The sequence below is a fragment of the Ambystoma mexicanum genome, chromosome 2q, assembly GCF_040938575.1.
Source record: "Ambystoma mexicanum isolate Mex_15411 chromosome 2q, UKY_AmexF1_1, whole genome shotgun sequence".
In the NCBI taxonomy this organism is placed as follows: Eukaryota; Metazoa; Chordata; class Amphibia; order Caudata; family Ambystomatidae; genus Ambystoma; species Ambystoma mexicanum.
In genome coordinates, this window is record NC_090924.1 from 84,160,777 (window position 1) to 84,181,954 (window position 21,178).

At 44.9% G+C, this 21,178-nt stretch overlaps 1 protein-coding gene across 5 annotated transcripts in view; it reads right to left on the reverse strand.

The window, feature by feature from the left end:
- The window catches only part of ASB8 (ankyrin repeat and SOCS box containing 8), a 386,620-nt gene that overhangs the window by 247,249 nt on the left and 118,193 nt on the right, over positions 1-21,178 (reverse strand). For 2 of the 5 annotated variants that reach the window (XM_069646912.1, XM_069646909.1), the window contains exon 1: positions 5,927-6,026. The exons of 2 other annotated variants lie outside the window; for them this stretch is intronic. The gene's annotated coding sequence lies outside the window, so the exon portion shown is untranslated. Of the gene's footprint in view, positions 1-5,926; positions 6,027-21,178 lie in introns of those variants that run through there. One more of the 5 variants, XM_069646910.1, reaches the window with a different exon arrangement.

The following is a 21,178-nucleotide window of genomic DNA, read 5'->3' on the forward strand; positions in this document are numbered from 1 at the left end:
AATTGGTTGCAGATTAAGTTTACACATAAAAATACATTTACTAGATACTTTCCATTAGCAATGCATTCCCATGAATAACGTGGTGTGGTTGGTTTCTAACGTATACATGAAAATGAAATACAAGCTCTGGAGGGTCGAATGCCACTCTACAAGTTTGTGTTCATGGATGCTGTGCTATTAATTTGGAACTCACAGAATATTACGTTATCTATCCTATGTATCCACCCAAATTTATGATTTACTAAAAGAACAGTCTATCTCTCACCCCTAGTCTCTTTGATGATGTTGGTGCATGTAATTTAGGGTCCTCTCACTCCAACACGATCTCATTAGTAAAATGTTACTGGTCATTTGAAACAGCATCTATTATATGGAAATGTGTTCAGCTCTCTTTCATCTCAATCCGTCTTTGTAAAAAATATATATTCTGGGTCACGAATTATCAGCCAAACGTAGAAGTTGTACACCCTTTCATTAACCCAGTGTCAAGATTTCACCTGTGAAAACAAACACTCAGAGCTGGATTTTGGTTGGCTTCTTTCTTTTAAAGTGCTGCGCTCTCTGCACTGGGAAATTGTATCTGTTTTACAATGTGCACAGCGGGACGGGGTCAGCTATGAGAGGCGGAAACAAAGTTGAAGTATTCTAAATATTTGCCATGTTTATTAAAATAAAAAGGGTTTGGAAAAAAAGCATATCTTGCCCTAAACTAAGGAAAATGTCCCTTCCTATGAAAGCAAAACTAAAATAAGTTGACTTTGTATCGCTATGCATCTTGGAAATATTCTATTTAACCAAAGTTCTTTTAATGATAATGAAACTGTCTTTTCCCTTGGTTATTTTCCTTCTGGTGACAAAGGAAAATGTTATTTTTACAATAAGGGTTGAAATATATTGAAAAAACAGTCTTTGTAGAATTCAGGATGGTCAAAGAAAAAGTGTTCAATTTTAACAAAGGAGTGGTATAACAAAATTATTTTCCAAAAATCTTTGGATTTTCTGGTTTACTCCCTTGCCAGAAAGTCCTTCAACTGAAATGTCCAATTTCAAACAAGACTCAATAGAACAAAACATCTTGTACTCCCTTTGATTCATATAGATCCCCTCTCCTGCCAGGTATCTTTTCTCAAAGAAGGTTCAACAATAAACTGCATATCCTGGTTTACTCTACTGCCAGACATACCCCATCTTGACTCATACAGTTCCCTGGTGTACTGTCCTGCCAGGTATCATTCTCAGAAAGGTCCCAATACCTGATCAGGCCTCTTCACAACATTCAAATTTATTTTAAAAGTTCTCACAATTGTATTTTTACAGACACAACCTTGTTGACTTTTACTTTACCCCATACTGATAACTCCAGTATAACGGTTTACTCAAGCTTCCTCTGTCAACCTCTTTTACAATGTCTCTGGACTCTTGGCAATGCTTGTTCCTCTTACAATGTCCTTTATCTTATGGCAATGTTGGTTCCAGGTTTCCCCCAACTGACATCTCATGGCAGGATAATTGCACCATATCTGCCCTCTTATTCGCTCTTAAATTCCATTTGGTCGGTATCAAAAATGTGTACTTTCTTGTCCACGCACCAGCCGGAATGCCCCAGGGTCACCACTATCAAATTGCCAACTCACCGGTTTCTCTTGGCGTCTCAGAATCGTGGTTTGCGGTATTGGCAGAGTTCTGTTAAGAGTATGACATCCATAACACCCTTTCAGGTTCTCTGCGCGTTTCGCGGTGCCTCGCTGATACAGGTACCGCTTTCCATTGAGGCAGCGCTGTTGACAACCTGTCTGCAGTTGCCAGTGCCCCTGTGGTACGTCTATGAAGCCCCAAACCCTCAGTCGGGTCTCCCGCCACTCCGGTCTGGTGGGGTGACAAAAGGCACTCTGGGAGCACCTCTCCTCTGTAGTCTGGTGCACTCCCGCACTTCTACCTCTCTCAGCAGCTCCACTTCCTGCTGCGCACCTTCTGCAGCCCGACCTGGCTTCTCCTTCACTTTCTCCTGCTCATTCTCATTTCTCCTCCTATTCCTCTACCTCCTGTAGGTGTTTCTCGCATTTTAAATGTCCTGTGTTGGTGATTGCAGGGACAACCACTAGACCGCACGTTAATACTGGCCATATTGTTGGTCGTCATTCACTCTTTACTCCTAGTCCCAGTACTTAAACAGTTCTGGAAATTTGAGTCCAAAGGATTACCCCAGTATTTTAAGTTATGTTGTTGCATATTTTTATCTACATAGCAATCATCATCAACATTGGATATCAAAAGGAGTTTGAAAGGGATTAAAGGGTTCTGTATAATGGCAGCAGGCCATTAGAAACTCTGGAATTATAGTTTCTTCTGCAATGTCAATGTATGAATACTGTGTATCTCTTATCTGAGTTATCACCTCCCCCTGACAGTTATCCCCCACATGGTCCTCCCTCCTGACAACACCCCAAGGGTCAGGATCAGTAAGCGGCTGCCTTTCCCTGGCCGTGTGGGAGAGACCACCGTCGGAGAATTTGAGATGGCTTTGCAGGAATCATCACAACAGAGAAATACCACGTCCTCCAGACCCAATCCAGAGCAATCAGGATCCTGGACTACCAAATGTCTCAACCGCTGAGTACATGTGGAATGGCAGGGACTGGTTGGTACGCGTATAGGAGCGGAAATTCCAAGTCCACCACAAACATGTCCCCTAAAGCTCCGGTATTTGAAGCAAGTCCGTCATTCTGCTGAAGAACTGTGACCTCTGGGATCTGAGCTGCCATTGGAGAGACCTCATCCTGAGACAGGTTTCTGGCACCAGAAAATGCAGGATGCCATGAGACCGAGCAACCTCACAATGTTTAAGGTCGGTAGATGTTGGGCACTCTGAAATGTGTTCACTATCTGCAAAATGATGTGTTGAGCCTTTACCATGGGTGGCAAAGTTTTCCGCAAGGAAGAATCCAGAACCGCTCCAATTAACTGGAGTTTCTGGGAAGGTGTCATGTGTGACTTCTTGAAAATGAGGAAGAAGCAGAACCTGTGGAGGGAATGGCAGGTGCTATCAAGATGTTCCAGAGACTGTTCTGGAGAAGGAGCTCTGATCAGTCTACTGTCTAGTTAGAGGTAGATGTGAATCCCTCCCCTCCTTAGATTTGCTGCCACCACCGCCATCAACGTGGTGAAGAACCTCTGGGCAGAGGTGAGCCTGATAGAACTGCCAATGGTGAATCTCAGGTACTTCCTGTGCTTATGATGTATGTGCACATGGAAGTAAGCATCCTGGAGATCCAATGCCACCATGCAATACAGGAGCTGAAGGGCCTGAAGGATCTGTGAAAGAGTAACCATCTTGAACTAGTCCTTCCTGAGGAATTTGTTCAAGCATCTCAAGTCCAAGATGGGTGGCAGTCCTCCATCCTTCTTTGGGATTAGAAAGTAAGGAGAGTACCAGGCTGGATTGTTTTCCGCCACAGTTACCAATTTGATTGCACCTTTCTCTAACAGGGTCAAAATTTCCTGTAAGAGGAGCAGATCCTGATCCTTCAAGGACTGGTCTTTTTGGGGACAGTCCTGAGGCCTTTTCAGGCAAGGTAAGCAGTAGCCATGCGCCGCTGTCTGCAGTGCCCAAGCATCGGAAGTAATACTTCGCCACTCTCCCAGATGCTGCAACAACCTGCCTCCCTCCACAGTCCTGTGGACTAAAATCTCAAAAGTGGCTTTGGTGTTACAGTGGCTACGGATGGCAAAGCGGCAAAGGGTGTTGGGGGAATCCTACCTACATGTCCTTGCGAACCACAAGCTGGTCTCATCTGTCCCCTTTGAGAGAACTGTACTCTAGTTCTTCAAAGGGAAGAATAAAAGTGAAAGGACTGTGTTGAATGGTTCTGCTGAGGCTGACCAATTACTGCACTCAAAGTCTTAGCAGCAGCCTTGGAAGACGGAAGTTTTTCCAAACTCTCGTCTGCCTTTGAACCGAAAAGCGGATACCTTCAAAGTGCATATTTAAAAACCTAGCCTGAACATCAGGTGCAAAAGCAGACTCCCGCAGCCATGCAAATCTTGTTACTGTGCCCAGTGCCACAATCTGCAGAGTCTAACCCACACTGTAAAAACTGGCACAAGATATACTTGCCATCTTGCACAATGTCAATCCCACAGGGATGTGCTCTGCAGCCATTGCCACAACTTCCCATAGAGTGTGTGAAAATGTAGCCAAGGCACAAGTAGCATTAACTGTTTTTAGTGGCATGCGCCCTGCTGAAAACACTCTCTTCCCAATACTCTTGTCAAATATTCTATCATCCCTGTCCGGTGGAATCGTTGGATACGCAGCCCCCTTAGATGTTGAAGTGGACCCTTGAACTACAAACTCTCTGGGCTTGGGTGTTTGGAAAGGAATCCTGGATCCCAAGAGGAAGGTCTATACTTCCTGGTGAAGTCTTTATTGACAGCCGGAGTAGAATCTGTCTTTTTCCAGTTGTTCAGAACTGCTATGTGAAATGGAAGAATAGGAACCTTGGGAGGACCCTTGTCAAGGATGTCCATTAAGTCATCCCCCAGCCTAGGTAGTCCATAACCTTTGACATAACGGACCTATATGAAGCATCAGCATGCCCAGATCCCTCTGGTGTTCCAAACTCCACTTCTGGAGAAGGGTCTAGGCCACTTGCATCATTCAGGGTATCCACCAGGTCTCTCATTCTTGATTCCTCAGAGATTAGCTCTTCTGGAGCAACATACTTCAGCCCAAACAGAGGACTTTGTTCCTCCTTTCCCTCATCATCCTCAAAGAGGTCATCTACTCAGAGGCCTTTTTTTGTCAGTGGCTTAAAAGGGCTCGAAAAATTTGATGATGATGTCTATGGGTTCGACATCAAAGGGCTCGAAAATGATCCTTCAATGGAGTGGGAGGAGGAGGTGTTGGCTTTGGTTTCACTCGAGGAACCTTCAATGTCTTTCTGTCCGGGCTCTTAGGCATGTGAACAGACGATCTTGATAACACCCGGTCAACCTCAAGAGGCACAATGTGGTTGTAACCCTTTTTCAATAAAAATAAAGGGGTAGATTTTGCTGCCTTTGTGAATACATCCAAAATTTTCAGTCAGAATTCTGCCAACTCGGCTTTTGAAGTCAATTTGCTCTGGAAACATACCCGCTTCTTATCAAGCGAGGAGTCTGAAGACTCCCTTCAACAGAAGCAATTATACTTTAGCAGTTTGCAATTTTGTTTTAATTTAAATAAATAGATCAGCAAACATAGGTGCAGAGTACATGGGGGCAGATGCTGCACTTGTCCATGTTCTCCTTGAACATAGGGGGTAACAGTGTCATTTTGCTCCAGTGTAGATTCTACAAGTCAACCATAAACCAAGAAAAGAAACGAAAGATTCAGGAACATGCTCTTTTACGCCACTTGGCTGGCAGGACTTCTGGCTCCTATCCTGCTGGTCTACTACCTCTTAGTGGAGTTTTAGCATGCATCTTACAAAATAAGCAAGTCCTGCTCAATTCAAAGCACAAAGGCCGCTTTCTCACTGTCACACCAGCAGTGGGGTCCTGTGGGAGAAGTGTGGAATTCTAAAGCAGAATGCTGCCCACAGACAGCTCAGCAGGCTAAGCGACTGTTTTTAATTTAAAAGGTTACATAGACATGCCTGTATATGCTATGCCTCCCCAACGCCCCAATTCCTACTGCTAAATGTGCTGTAAAAGATGTTGTCTGGACCTGGGTATTGATACAGGCCACGCACTTCTCTGTATACGGATTTCTGCATCCACAGGCAAAATCAAAAGTTGACACACGTCAATAAGCGCTTCAGCAGAAAGTGCACATAATCACGTCAGAGAAAGTGTCTATCTCGCCTCTCAAACGCTTCCCACGGTCTAGTCAAATCAGACCAACCCAACAGAAACACTCGCACGCATGTCACTTAAAGTTACGCACCTGGACTTACGCATTGACTGCCCCCAACGGAGCAGTAAACACCCTGTGACCTGTCCACAAAAGGTAGTGACTGCTTACAATCCGAGAAACGGACCTTAGCAACGCCCCGCCCCTCCTCCTCACGTGACTTGCACGTTACGTTACGAACACGTACGTTTAACGTGTGGTCTAAGCACAGAGAAAGCTGTGGGTCAATAAGTGAGCTATTCACGCTGTTGTAAGAACTTTAGAGTAGGTGTGTGGCGTGGCCTCTGGGTGCAGCCTTCCACCGATAAAGGAACCTCGTGATAGTTAAACTTGCAGGAGCTAGAAGACTTTCGTATTGTGGTTAAGGTCCGAAGAATACGAGCATTTCTCCATAATAATAGAATACGTGCGGGTTCGTTGCATCGACGACACAGCCAGCTCACGTGCACAATTTGGAAGGTCACGAGAATGTATCATGTGAAAAGGGTTCAGACTTTTGCCATTTGTCACGTGCAGACAGATGTAGGGATTTGTGAGTGTGATATTGTGCAGAAAGGCAGTCGTTTGTCAAGGCGCAACTAATCCGTGAAGTAGATATTAGTCATAGGCAGCAGAAGGGAAAGACCCTGCCTTTGCACAGTGGCAGACTTTGGTGTGTCTTGCTGCAAATGGCTGGGCTTTATTGTCCTAGGCAGAGGGGACACAGCCATGGAAGTTGTCTTTTAACAGAGGGGTAGCGTAGCTGGCTAGCGTCCCTGTTCCATGGGAAATCTTTCCGCAAGTCCTGTTTTTTTCCATGCTTTTGCCCTGCTTGTAGGCAGTGGTGGAAATGGAAAAAAATCTGGTGGGGGATCGCACAAGGCCCGAGATGGGGGCGGAGTTTTGTGGGTGGTGTCTGAGGAGGCGGCGTTTAGAGGGGGCGGAGCTGGCAGGTGACCTCCGATCAAAGGAAATGTCCAAAATAACAGTTTAAAACAGCACAATTTCTTTCATGCTGCTTCTTTTTCAAGGTATATATCAATTCCACTTTAAACCACTTCAATGGCGCTGGTGCACCCAAAATATGATATCATTACCACTTGAAAATCGTTGGGGTCCCATCATCTGATTCGGTGTGAAGACAAGCAGCAAGTACTGGGGTAGGGCTTGCAGTCAGGATTAAGGACGGGGCCTCGCAAACCCTTTCAACTAAAAGAATTGAAAGGCCCTGCCACTATACCTATATGAAGGCTAGCCATAGACACCTTGACCCACTGATGCCATGTCCCGGGCTATTGGAAGAATTGGTGCCAGGCAAAAAAGTAGAGGCCACGGTTAGGGAGTTGGCAACCAATGGCGGTGTATGGACCAGACAGACCCCGTTGCATGGGGGAATTCTGCCATGCCCCTGGACCATCCTAAGGGGCTGAAAGAAGGATCACTGGGGACAAACACAAGGAGCCCCGCTGTTGGCAAATTTAATGCTTCCCTGCACTGGTAAGCAAAGTGCCGTGTTCCCTATAACACCAGTGGAGTACGTGCTGAGGAGCGAACAGGAGACAATCATAATGCTGGCTGGAATACAACACTGCCTGCAATTACAAAAGCTTTATTTTTGTTCTCTTTTTTTTTTTTACTGCATAACGTAAAACCACCCAGCAATCGGTAGTCAAAGTGTACGGAAATAAGTAGTGGAACTATGTTCCCCTACTGGCCTGCACCGCTCCCCACAAACCCTACCTGCATCCCCTCGCCCCCTCCCACGCACAATACAAACCCCAAAACACATGTGTCCGCTGTTTAGGGAAACGTTCAGTGCAGTGCACTGAAAATGCAAGTTTCAACTTCATCCTACACTATTTTAAAATGAAACTTCTAGAGCAGTTTCATTTTAAAATAAAGGTATAGGAACCCAGAATTTTGCATTAAAAGCAATGCCCTGTGCGAGCACTGAGCACAAAGAGTAATCTACTCTGTGTGAACTGTCCTCGCACAGGGCAGAGATCTGCTGGGCCCACGAGGGTGGGGGCTGGGCTGCTCGGAGCAGACTGCTCCGAGCAGCCCAGCCCCCACCTTCGTCGCCCGGCTGTGTAATCTGCGTTCGCTGTGGTGCCTGCATTAAGAACTCGTAGTGACAGTGCAGGACGGCCTTCCTTAAGAAGGCCTGTTCCAGTGTCCTGCTGTTGTATACATGTAGGGGGGTGGAGCCAGAAGAGCGCTCATGGTGGCAATGAGCTGCTCCGCCCCCTACACCATGCCATTGCAGGAGTTCGTTTTTTTTTCTTGAAACCCAGCTGGAGAGCATGGGTTTGGTGTTTGGGCGGCTGACTCTGGCCGGATCCCGAGATCCGGCCTCACATCTGATGGCGGATCTCGGATCCGGCAAGAGCCGGCCCAGTGACGAGCACTGCTTGTAGGCCCATTCTTGCAATGCGAAAAACAAAACTACGTTCCAGCATGCCATTGCAAGCAAAAACCAGGATTGGCTCGATGTGTCGTGCATGGAACTGGGAAATTGGCAGGGAGGGGGTAGAGCTCTGAATTGTTTGTGTGCAGAGAGTGGGTTGGGATTGTCCTGCGAAGAGGGGGGTGTTTGGGAATTTGTCTTCAGAAACGTAGGATTGGATTTGTTTGCAGAAGAAAACGTTTTTGTGTTTATATGTGGGGTTAGGGGGTGCCATATACAGAGGATGATTTCTTGTGGTATTCGGCAGTGGCGGATGTGTCCTTTGTGGAGGGTTGGATTTCTTGTGGTTTTATGCAGAGGTGAGATTTCAAGTAAACCAGGTTACATTTTGAGATTGGGTCCTCTGACGAGTGGTCTCCATGGGGGACTATGAAGTTGTTCATAGATTGTAAGGTCCTTTGGAGTAATTATGGGAAACATTGCTATCATATAAGACTTCTATGGACTTAAGAGCGCATGTGCCTTAGGTATATAGTAAAGCATAGATTGTAATGTGAACACGTATAGCTGTCAAGTTTCCCAATTCACATCGAGCCAGGCCTGATTATTCCTATTGCATGCTGGGACTTGTAGGCCAATATTTACAGTGGGGAAAATGAAACTAGTCTCATTATGAAAGGGGGGGCGGGCAATCAGGACTGACCGAAGGTGTCATGCATGGTACTGGGAAATATAGGAGCCGTGTCTATTTGGGGTTTTGTAAATTGTGTTTATGGAGGGGTGTAGGCTTGTCCTTGCAGAGGAGTCCCCCAAGCACCTTTAATAAGGGAATTGTGACTTTGCAATGGTAGTTTTGGATGATGGCACTGCGTAGTGGTTGTGCTGTGTGGTTTTCGAGGAGGGGTCGGATACATATTTTTTAATGGTGCAGTCTAGATGTGACCAGACCTGCTTATATCTGAAAACCAAAAACCCTGAGATTTCTCATAGGAATCTGGTAAAAATAACCATTGATTGCAAATTGCTATCAGCATCTCTGATGTATTTGCCCCTGGGTAAACTTTTTAAAATCTTTTTCTCCAATTAATCGTACAACTGCATTTAATATATAATCTATTAAGGGCATTAGCAGAATGTTAATTAAAACTCCAGATATAAGGCACAGTGAGATAACGTTATTTTGCTCAGGATCACTCGTTTTTCGTTAAGAGTAGAAGCTGGGATTTGATTCGGGTCTGCAGCTTAAGCACTTGACCACCTATCTTTTTAGGTATTGTTGGTAGGAGTATGTGCTCATGATTGGTTCGAAGAATGCACTCTTTTATAAAGATAACTTTAACAGTGCAGATATTATAAACAGCTTGACCCATTTATAAATCCTTATAGAAATATCTAAAGCAAAAATAGTGTACTTTTACATCCCTCCACCTCTTGAATTGAGGAATGGAAGTTCCAGAATTCTAAGTAATGTAAGCTTGAAAAAAAATGGCATTTAGGCTTTGCAAACGTACTTTCAAGACTAGATGGGGATAAGATTGCGTACTAATTGGTTCAGATAGGCATCCTGCTTATTTATCTATAGTGTGAAAAACATTTTAAATTCTGCATTAATGCAAACCCTTCTTTGCAAATATGAATGCATAATGAAAATGAAACAGTTTAAGGTACATACTTGTATATTTACCTAGAGCTTTGTATGATCTTTTTGAAGCAAAATTGCTAATGTCTCGCCCCCCTATCACGCTCCCAGTTCTTATCACCGAAGCATTGCCCAATAACACAAATGTGCTAACTGTTTAAACGCCCAGTTGAAGCCCTGTTGATTTTGCTGCCGGAGCTGTTTTGTGTATCCTGCCTCTCACAGTCATCTGAACACTGCTAAGGCAAGAGAGCTCCCGCATTCTAGATTTATTGTGCATTGTTCGAGGTGATTTGGCTGAAGCTTTGTAGAGGGGACGTTAACATTTAACCATTTTACAGCAGTTTTGTTTGGTGGACGGGATTGGTCCTTTGTCAAAGGGCTTTTTTGGTGGTGCCTTTTGGAGTGTGTGCCACAATTGGACATTGCAGGATTCTTTTGGATGGGTCTTTGTAGGCGGGCTTTGGAAAGGGTCTGAATGGGGCCTGCAAAGCAACTGCACATACACTTGTAGAGCGCATCTCTGTGGGGAGATGTTTTGGGGCGCTCTGGATTCGGGTTTGTATAAAGGATGTTGATAGGATCTTTGCGAGGTCTCTGTACTGTCATTGAGGGAGTTTGAGGAGAGCTGTCTTGGTGTACTTATTTAAGAGTGCATTTGAATGGTCATATGTAGATGGACATATAAGGAGTGTGACTTAGATAAAGGAATCAACATGGCAGGTGAAATGGATATATTTACTAGGGGTGTGCGTCCGTCTGTCTAAAGAAGGGTTAGGCTATGTATAGGATCTATATGGTATTTGTAGATGCGTCTGGATGGGCTTTGGACAAGTGTTTAGTAGCAGCTTTGCAAACGGTTCTGGTTGAGTGTTTTCAGAGAGAGCATGACTTCTGATCTGAAAGAGAGGGGGTGGGTTAGTTAATGGAAAGAAAGAGAAAATGCAACAATGCTTTGCTGTTTTGATGTGTACAAACCGCATTTCCCCGTGGCTCCGTATGCATGTCTGTTTCTAGGTGTTGTGTGTCAAAGGCATGTTTGTCCGGACGGGAGCCTAGCATGCTTCTGGTGCCAAGATGCATTGTTTGGGTTTGTGATATGCAAGTTGATTATCGAGGCGTAGCATTCTGTTGTTTGGTGTCTGCTGGGAAGGTTATTTATTTGCCATGTGTGGTGCAGTAGGTATGCATATAGTGTATATTAACGTAGATGTTGAGAACTTCGTTGGAGCATCCATCCATTTGTCATTTTGAGACAGACACGGCGCGATAGGTGTCAGATACAAATCGGGACTGGTCACAGACGTTGCGCCTCACTATGAGGAACACACTTAACCATCAGAGCAAAAGGGAATAACACTAAAGGTTCCCTCCTAGACTGTTCCAGTCCGATGACACGTCAGCGAGGTGGTAAAGTATTTACCCATCTACCCGACCTTGTTTCTCACAAACTGGTTCTTGCAGTACATACCAGGTTGGAGGAACCAAAGACTGTCCTGACGAACGTGCCTTTATCTAAGTTATGCCACTGAAACCAGTCGACGGTGTTTGCTACACTTAAAAGGCACAAATAGGCCTATTTTAGAGAGTTTGAGCAAACGTTTTTTTTTTTACAAATCTCCACTTACCGCTATTTTCAAACATCCACAAATGGAAAGTGGCAACTGTATTGTCTTTGTGTTTCAGGAAAAAGGGAAACCCTTGTTCCTTGTCAATTGTTTAATTGTGTCTTTTTAACCTTAGCCACCTAGGGTTAGTGCGACAATCTATGGGTTATTAAAGTTTCTACTATCCCATTAGATGCCTCACAATTGTTTAAGGAACAAATTCCTTCTTTCCCTGGTGCGCTCTTTTTTATCATAGTCTCTTCCAATTTATATATACATAACAGAAGAGAGTGGTATAGGACCAACAAGGCTGAATGTATTACACACTATAGGAGTTATTAATGTAACTCTTATCCTATCACTATTAGATAGGTGTTACATCACCGCAACCTAGTTGAGTTTTCACACTAGGAAGGGAGAGTTAGCCTTTGGACTCTATCCTTGCTGTCTTCCTTCACAGCCTTCTCTCTTCAAGCTTTAATTAGCACCATTCCTGTCCATACCCCGGTTTCTGGTTCTACCAGCTGGAGCTATCTCTGGACTGATATTAGCTGCTATTAACCATAAACACAGATGTGCTTGCCTAATTTTTGTATGAAAATAAACTGACCTAGGGCAAATACCCTGTCAGCTTGATGCAACTTGCCCCATTGTTTGGTTACAACCATTTATGCTACACCAATCTCACAGCCCCAGGCTGACTTGGATACTGACCTCCCAATCCTGCAATTCATCCTCAAGCCATAATAAAAAATGTTGCTCGACCGTTAGGTGTGCGTTTTAGGATGATGATCCATAGAGTTGGCGTTGAAGCAAGGGTGCGGAGAAGGAGGTGAACGAGCCACATCGACCCCATTGTGAGAGAGAGTTAAGGAACAAAAGGAAGCTAAGCCACACTGTTAATTGAACATTGCAGAAGAGAATAAAACAAGGAGCCTACTGGGCGTCTTGACCTAGAAGCTGGCAAGAGACAGAGGGTACTGAAGAGAAGGAGAAGGGTAATAGCCTACTTTGGGGCTCTAGCACAGATCCTGGTGGTAGCAGCTGCAAAGCTGCCAGAGGTGAGGGAAGTCTATGTAAATTTGCCAAGCTGAGAAGATCCTGTGGCCCAACTCCAGGATGGCCACCCTAGGCTGGCAGGATTAGGTATTGGGTAGGGGAGTTGCAAATCCATCCCATGTTTTTTTTTGTTTGTTTTGTTTTAGATCTTAAAAATGTAATTCACATTACCATTAAGGGTATTTTTTTCCAGCAAGAAAATGACTAAAACCGTTATGTGATCATTACTTCTTTGCACCCAGTAGTTCATGCTCATTTTACATGAATGTTTCTTTTTTGACCAGGCAGTAAAAATAGTAGAGATCCTTTCTGTGACACAACACTATTCTGCTGATACAACTAATCTGGACATATCAGTGGCGCTCTGTAGTAGAAAGCAGAGTAGAGGTGTCCTGTGTGCCTGCTTGCCATTTATTTTATTTTTTGTTAAACATGTTTTCACTAGCTGTTTTTTTTTAATTCTTCTTCTTCTGGAGGGAATACATACATGTTTTGGTGAGCAAAAGTGGCTGGTACTCTTCTTATCTGTGGAGCTGGATACAAACATCCTCCCGAGTAGGTTGCAGTGCAATTTGTACATGCAATAGCATACATAATTGAAACGCTGTGAATGACTGTCTTCTGATTTTTAAATTGGGGTCGTTTTGAGGGTTTAAGGGGTGTGGAAGGAGGAGACTGACGCACAGGTGATGTGGTGCTTGGCAGAAACTTTTGTTTTAACAAAATAAAGTAAAAACCCTAGCTGACCCTTCTACTAAGAGGGATTTCCCTGCCTGCACTCAATACTAAGTATGTGTCAGATTGTCTGTAACTAAAAAGTCCACTGTCCTGTGTCAAGAACTATTTCCTTCCCAGTGCTCCAGATAAGATTTTGAGGTGGGAGTATTTTACTCCCTATTTTGAAACTTTGAGAGTAAATGTGATTTCAAAAGAGTAAAAACTGTTTTTTCCTTTGCAAGAGAGTAAAAAGTATGCGACATCCAGCCGCTCTGTGAAAAGAGTTAAAAGTGTATGGAAATCATTACCATGCAGCACATTTCTGCATTGTGACAGAAAAACAGGTTTTTCTCACAATTAACAGATAAAGCACATGGTGCAATGGCACAAACCCCCTCCCACAAATGGAACAGATGGGCACTAACACTCTGAGTTTCCTTTTGCAAATAAAGCAAGGGTACAACAGCAGTATAAGCGTGTTAACTCTTTGCTCACATAGAGCAGGTCAGCTTGAGTAGAAACCCCTGCAGGATTCTCCCACATAAATTGAAAAGACGAATCAGGGCAGCCCCAATGCAAGCTTTAATCAAGTAGAACAGGTGGAAATCTGTGCAAGGTGTAAAGCACGGGTAGAAGATTCCCACACAGGGAACAGACATCAGGAATGTGTCTGCAGTAGAAGCTCCTCTCGTATAAAACAGGTGTAACATAGCCTTCAATAGTGCACACTCAACTCCTATTACAGAAAAGGTATGCCATGGATACCATTGGGATCATGCTTTCCTCACATAGAACAGGAACGCTGTGAGTCTCAACAATACACGATTGCCACACTTGGAGCAGGTAAATTGTGGGTAACAGTAGGAGTTCCACTTGCATAGAGAAAGAACTGCATGGGATGGAGCAGTGCAAGCAGCCCCACATTTACATACATATGGGTGGGTTAAGGTGTTAAAATGGATGGGGAGGGGATAGTGGAGGGGTTATTAATATAAGGAAACGGGGGAGCCCCAAAATAAATGAGGTATTTTTTCAACCAAATTGCTTCACTGTAAATGTTTTTGTTTTCGTTAAAATCACATAGATCCCATTGATAGCGTGCACATTTTGACTAGTTGCTAACTCAAATTAGAAAATCTTTTCAGTAGCAGTACGAATGAAGTAAACCATAATTAGAAGGAATTCAGCCGTAGGAAACCAAATTATTTCTATACCCATTCCCAGCCACTCTACAGCTGGTTCACTTAAAACATTGTGCAGAAGGGGATGTTAATTGTTAATATAATACAGAGTGTTCAGTCACGCAATATGCCTTTCATTATTTCTCTAAGGTCTGGCCATTTGATCTCTTCTGTATATATTTTATTTTTTAAGACACACAAACCTAGCCAATTACACAGTAAAGCAAACATGAATTGTATCGTGTGTTTTGAGGTTTGATAGCAGAAATGTCTTTTGATGTTTAATGAAAGTCCTCATTTCCTGGAACTAGTACTTCCTAATGGTATGCCAATGTTATGATGCAACAGTGCATAGAGGTAAGGATTCTATATCTAATCTCATCTCTTGTGGTCTTGTGCAGAAGGGATATGGCCTTGCAGTTCAGGCTGGACTGCCTCTTTGAGGTGGGACCAAGCCTGATTTGCATATGGGGTTTCCCCTTTCTGCAACGGCTTGGAAGGTGAACAACGATGGTCTGGAGGATTGACCAGAGCAATTGTCTAAACCTTCAAGCCATCACCTCTTTGTTTGGCTTTGGGATAGTCTTTGGTAATCGTCCCCAAAAGTCTCTTCAATTCTTCCCAACTCCTGAAAGCTTGATGTGCAGTTGCAATAATTCTTCCCTGTTTTAGGACGTTCTAACGATTACATTCAGACAGCTCCTGCTGTCTAGTACTCTCTTTTATCCTACTTGGATTAGCACTGTGACGAGGGAGATTCCTTCCGATACACTCTTTACTCTTAGATCTTTGGATACCACTACTGTGATGGGGGAGATTACTCCTGAGTTTCTCTTGACTCTAGATCCTCTGTGTGCCACTACTGTGTCGAAGGAGATTACTCCCAAGGCTCTCTTGACTCTTGGTCCTCTGGGTATCACTACTGTGATGAGGGAGGTTACTCCTGAGTCTCGTTTGACTCTAGCTGCCCCAAACCCCTACCTGCAGGTCTCTTGTTGTTCCCGTTGCTTGTAGCGTGTCGGGACTGTGTCGCTGGTTTGGGCTGGCTCATGTTGCTCTATTGCTTACTGCTTCCTTCTCTCTGCTCCCCGATGGAGCAGAGAGAAGGAAGCGTGTCCTTGTGGCTCAGCAGAGACTTGGGCCCCCTGACAGCGCAGTTGCAGGACCACATGGTCCACCTGCCCAAGGTCACACCATCGTTTGATTCCTTCGTACTCTTCCACTGGTGAGCTTGGCTTCCACCGCAGTGCTCTGCCGACCCTTCAATGTCCCTGCCACTCGGGGGGGGATCAGCGTTCTCGCAGCTCTGCAGCCCCAGGCTCAAATCTCCCAGGCTAGGCTGGCTTCACGACGGCTGCTCTCTATTTTCCAGTCCTTACTCGCTCTTTATTACCTGTGGCTCGATCATCCCCAGCATAAGGTTAAAGTCCTTCTTTACTGTTATTGAGATACTCTTCATGCCTCCTTGGGGCCAACTCTTCTCAGTACTGTGGTAAGGCAACCTTTTATTACTCTGCAAGTTACTTTGGCTCTTCTTCGTCTGGGTCATACTACTTTGTGTATCAAAGATGGAAGAGACAGTACCATAACATAGTAGTGTTAACATGGATTTCTGACAGGGACTTTGTTGCAAGTGAAAACAAGTTAGGGAGTTAATTCATGGAATAGGAGTACCTTTCCCCATAAGGGGAGTCTCTCCCTGTGAGGTCCCGCATTCCACCACCCCTAGGGGGACTTTTGGGTACCGGCCTCACCTCCCTGGCCTCACAGGGAAGGCCCCTTCCCGCGGGGAGAAGTGACGAAATCCTATGAATTGTCACAATCTACATATCAACCTAAGTATGACTCCAGGGGAGAGTCAACTGGGAGTACTCCCATTACTATCCAAGTCAGTTCAGATGCAGAAAGGAGTGACGGATAGAATGATGCAACATGCACTAAATCCAAACCTAATAGAAACTATTTGGCTGAAATTAAACGTTATAGAAGGAGCAATAGATATCAACAGGTAGGAAATGACAATTAAAAAGTATCTTTTATAGAACCCAAGAATTTATTTTTTATTTGTATAGATCAGACAGGTTCAGGCAGAGAGGATTGAAAGGAAAGGGACACAACAGAACAAAGAAAAGAAATGAAAGGAATTACAACAAGGTCAAAATTCGAACGCAACCTTTCTGCTTGAAGTCCTGTAAAACGATCTTTCGTTTCGAACAAAATTCTTAGCAATGTAGAAATGGAAGTTTACAAAAGAGATTAACTTTTGCACCAAGTGTTAAGTTGGTATCAAATTGGAAACATCTTTGAAAATGTGTTAGAATTGTGCTAAAGCAACTTTGTGGTGTTAAGTTTATAGTGCAAATTTGTTCGAATTTATTTGCAAAAGTTTGAGTTATTGGAATTGTACAGCTTCAAAATAAATGTGAAAGAACAAAATTGTTGGCATAATCTGCATATTAAAGAAAAAAAGCTTTCAGGCCATCTTGATGATGGTGTATGCCCCCAACAAATAATGCATTTTCTTTTAGCAAAAAGCCCCCAAAAAACATGACATGGAACTAGGACCCAAGCTCATTTGTGGCCAGATAGGCTAGCTTGGTGTAAGTCTTTGGAAGGCTGCTTCTGTGGTCAACCTCAAAGCTGTAGTTCTGTTCCCCGGAAGGCATAAGGCTCACTGGAGCCACACCTATCCACCAGGTCCAAAAGTGATTTGATATATGTCTTCGGTGAGGTCAAAGGTCTTAACAAAGGAGTCTGTCAAATCCTGGAGGTGATCCTGGCAGGCTTTAAGTCGCTTATCAATACCTTTGCACAGTTCAATTTGCATGGACAGCTTTCCTCCAAATCCTCGTCCAACAAGAAGAAACCACTACTGGCCCACCCTTGTAAGAGAAAATACAGAGAAAGGAGATTTTTAAAATAAAGGGGCACTCTGGGTTATTGGACAGGGTGCTCAGTCAAAGATTTCAGCAGCAAAATTTCACAGATATTGAATACGTCTTTCAAAAGGTAGAGAAGGGGTTTAAATGTCACTAGGGGTCTATATGGCAGACCATGCGGCAAGGCCACTTCAAATACCTGCAGTTCTTGTCCTGCAGGGCTTAACAGCATTGAGCCCAGTTTCCAGGTGCTTTTCTGCATTTCAGCCTGCCTGTGTCTAGACAATCTGGTCATGCTGTCCCAATCACGAGTCAACGTTGAGACTGGGCTCCCAGTGAATCGAGTTGGATCGAGATAATGCTTCTGTTGGATCGATTCTGAGCTTTAGATGCAACGATTTTCAGAGTTGAGCCGTTATTCAATTTGAGACAGAACAATGCCATTCATAGGATCGAACCTTCATCGAAACAGCCTTAAGGCCAGTGCTAAAGACAGCACTGCAGGTCCCGTACCAGCTCAAAGTGAGTTGAGCTTGGACTATCCAGCACAAAAAGCAACTTGAAGGGGTAATGGGGCTTTGGACCACTTTATGGGCTTTCAAGTACTCTGGACGCTGAAGTTAGTGGGACACACAGTCCAGGGTCTCAGGGGCAAAGTGAGTTCTTACTGTTGCCCTTTACGAAGGTTTTTAGCTTTCACTTGCAGGGTTTTTTCACCTCCAAAAGAGCAGGTCCCGTGTACCAGTGTATCAGTTGTGGTAGGCTTTGTCCTACCAGCTGGTCATCCCAAATAGGCCATTGGGATTATTTTTTTAGAAGAGCTTGCCTATTCTTTGATGCGCCTGGTCTTCACCTCTCTGGCAAAGGACTTTGGAGTAAACAGCATGCCCAATCATGCCTTTTATAGGCAAAATGATGCCACAGATTGATCAAGAGAAATCCTATTGTTGAGAGTCCAATCCAGGCTGCTGTAACAAATGTCCTTTGCCTTCTGCTGTCATACCCAGAGTGCTTTGTCTGCAGGATGTTTGTGGGGGGGCAGGCAGTTGGGGAGCCCTAGTGAAATCCAACATGGTCATACCCCTCGTGGACTGAAGCTCCCTCCTGGGCTGCTCTAACTCCATCCCCTTCCTTTTCCGTTCTAAATCAAAAGGACTCGGTCATCTGCACCCTGGTGAGAAGTGCCCATTCTAATGGCAGTGCTGCCTTTGAAGCACAGGTTTCCAGTTGAACCCTCTGGGAGTGTTCCTGTTCCCTAGAGGATGTGATAATCCTTCTCAGGGGTATTAAAGGGAAGGCTTCTGGAATGGGGAGCCACATACTTGTTGTGGGTTCAACCCACCCAGACAGCTTAATACACACTAGGTCCTGCCATGAGTAAGTCGCTGTTCAGCAAGCTGGCAATACAATGTCATCAGATGCTTGTGGCTGTATAAATGTGCCATTTCAGCAGCCACTATCTCAAATCTGACATGCATTGTATACAGATTTGATCAACTGCCATCATGCTGCTGGGGTGCACAACTATGCTATTGTCAACCAGAGGTTCATACAGTTAAAAAGCCACCTCTTTCTGTTGGGACTTTGGGTTCCTGCAGCTGTGTTCAGGGATGCACATGTGACCATTTTAATTATACTGTCAAAGCAAGGTGAATGGTTGTATTATACTTTTTGGCATGGAGCTTTGTGAAAGTGGGGTCTGATTAGCAGATCTTACTTTCAGAAACAGAATTGCCTACACATTTTTATATAAAAATCAAAAGTGCTCAGGCGATCTCGCCATACCCAGATGACATTCTGTCACAGAGGCAGTTGGCAGAGCCATCAAATCGGTTGTACAAACATTTTGCATCAATGAGCATAACCTTTTTGTCACTAAAGTGGTGAGCATGGGCAGGAAAAGCCAGGCTCATGTCACAGAGGATTTAAAGAACATTGCAACTCCTAGTGATGGTTCAATGGTTTTCATTGAGGTTTCAGGCAGGACGCTAGGGCAGCCCCTCTAGTCTAGATGTAGCATTTCCACTGAAGCATTGGCATTATCAACTCCCAGGTTAGCATAGAGTTCATGAACCCCTGCTGTCTGTTCGCTATCTAGCTATCGATGAGGGCCTAAAGGCAATTACTTTTTCGATCTACGCTCCATCTGGGACTTTCTAAGCTGGTACTACGCTATTGATTTTGTTAGTACTAATGGGCTTAAAGGGTTGTTCCTTTCAGGCACTCTGCCCGAGCTTGAGATCTTCCTCCTCTCATGCCCCGGTGGTCTGTTCCACCACTCTACTCCAACCACTTCCTGCTACCTTCTCTTCCTCTTCTCCCTGCAACTTCCTCCTTTGTCCCTCCGATGTCTCTCTCTCCTCCACCCTTCGAGGTTTCTACTCCCCTTCTTACAACTCTCTCCTCTGCATGACTGCTCTCTCCCTGTCACATGGCTACTCTCTCCCTGCCACCCACCTACTCGATCCTCCACACTACTACTCCTCCCTCTCTCTACTCAGTCACATCCCCTTTCACTCTCACAAACACCTTCCACTCACGCTCTACTCTCTAGCACTCTCACTGAACCACCTTCCATGCACACACAACACAGTACCACTTGCTCTCACAAACCAATACCTCACCTGTCCTCTAATTGCCTCCACATGAGTCCACCATGTGGATGAGTCCACCATGCTTCCTCTTCCTGATCTCTTGGTCCCCCACCACCTCTGACCTCACCCAACAACGCACACCTTCCTCTTTCCTGTTGCCCCTCCTACGACCCCCCTCATCCCATTGGATTGCTGGCCCTATCCAATCTGGTCCTACCTTCCCCCACCCGAGAAGTGTCGCAATCATTGATGTTTACAAAAAGCAGATTAAGGCACCACCCTTTTCTTTGCGCAGGGCTGCTGTGCTGCAGCAATGCCGGCACGTGTTGCAAAGTTTCCCAGGTCAAGTTAGGGGCTGCGTTGCAGGAATTCACGTGGTAAGTAAACAGTAATTGGACGAAAGCTGCTCCACAGCAAATCCACATTCTGGTGGCTTTTAGGCCTGGCACAGCTGTCCATGCATCTCAGCTGCTGGTGAGATTTGTGCAGCGTGCCTCACAGCTGCACAGGCCCTTAATTCACCAGCTCTCACCCTGCTTGTTCTGGCGCAGGAGTAATCTAGCATGAGACACTGGTGTCACGTGACGCGCCTCGCACCAGCCTTCACGGCGGATGTAGTACGTCCCATAAATATGCCACGCCCCCGTGGCCCCATGCGTCCCAGTGTTATTGTGAAGTAGCGACCAGACGTGTGCTCCGTAGCTCGCAGTTTCAGATTAGTCTACCAGATTCTTGGAAGAAAATTCACCCAGTATTCCACACATCCTTATTAAAACTCTACCACCAATCCTCCCGGAAATCCTACGTCCTCCTCCTCTACTGGTCGACAACCAATTGGAATATGAAGTATCTCGAATATGTGACTCCAGGTATAAACGGGGTCAGCTTCAATACCTGGTTGAATGGAAAGGATATCCTCCTAGTGAAAGAACCTGGGAACCACTTTCTAATATCAAGACCCATCGACTACTCAGAAGATTTCACCTTATACACCCGGGCAAACCTGGTGGAACAGGTTTTCGGAGGAGGCATGCTGTCATGACCCACAGATCGCGCCCCTTCTGGACTTCCTGGTCCTTGTCACGGCGGGGCTTGCATTCATTGTTTCTCCCAACATGGCCGTATCACGTGACACGCCTCGCACCAGCCTTCACAGCGGACGTAGTACGTCCCATAAATATGCCACGCCCCGCGCATCTCAATGCTATTGCGAAGTAGCGACC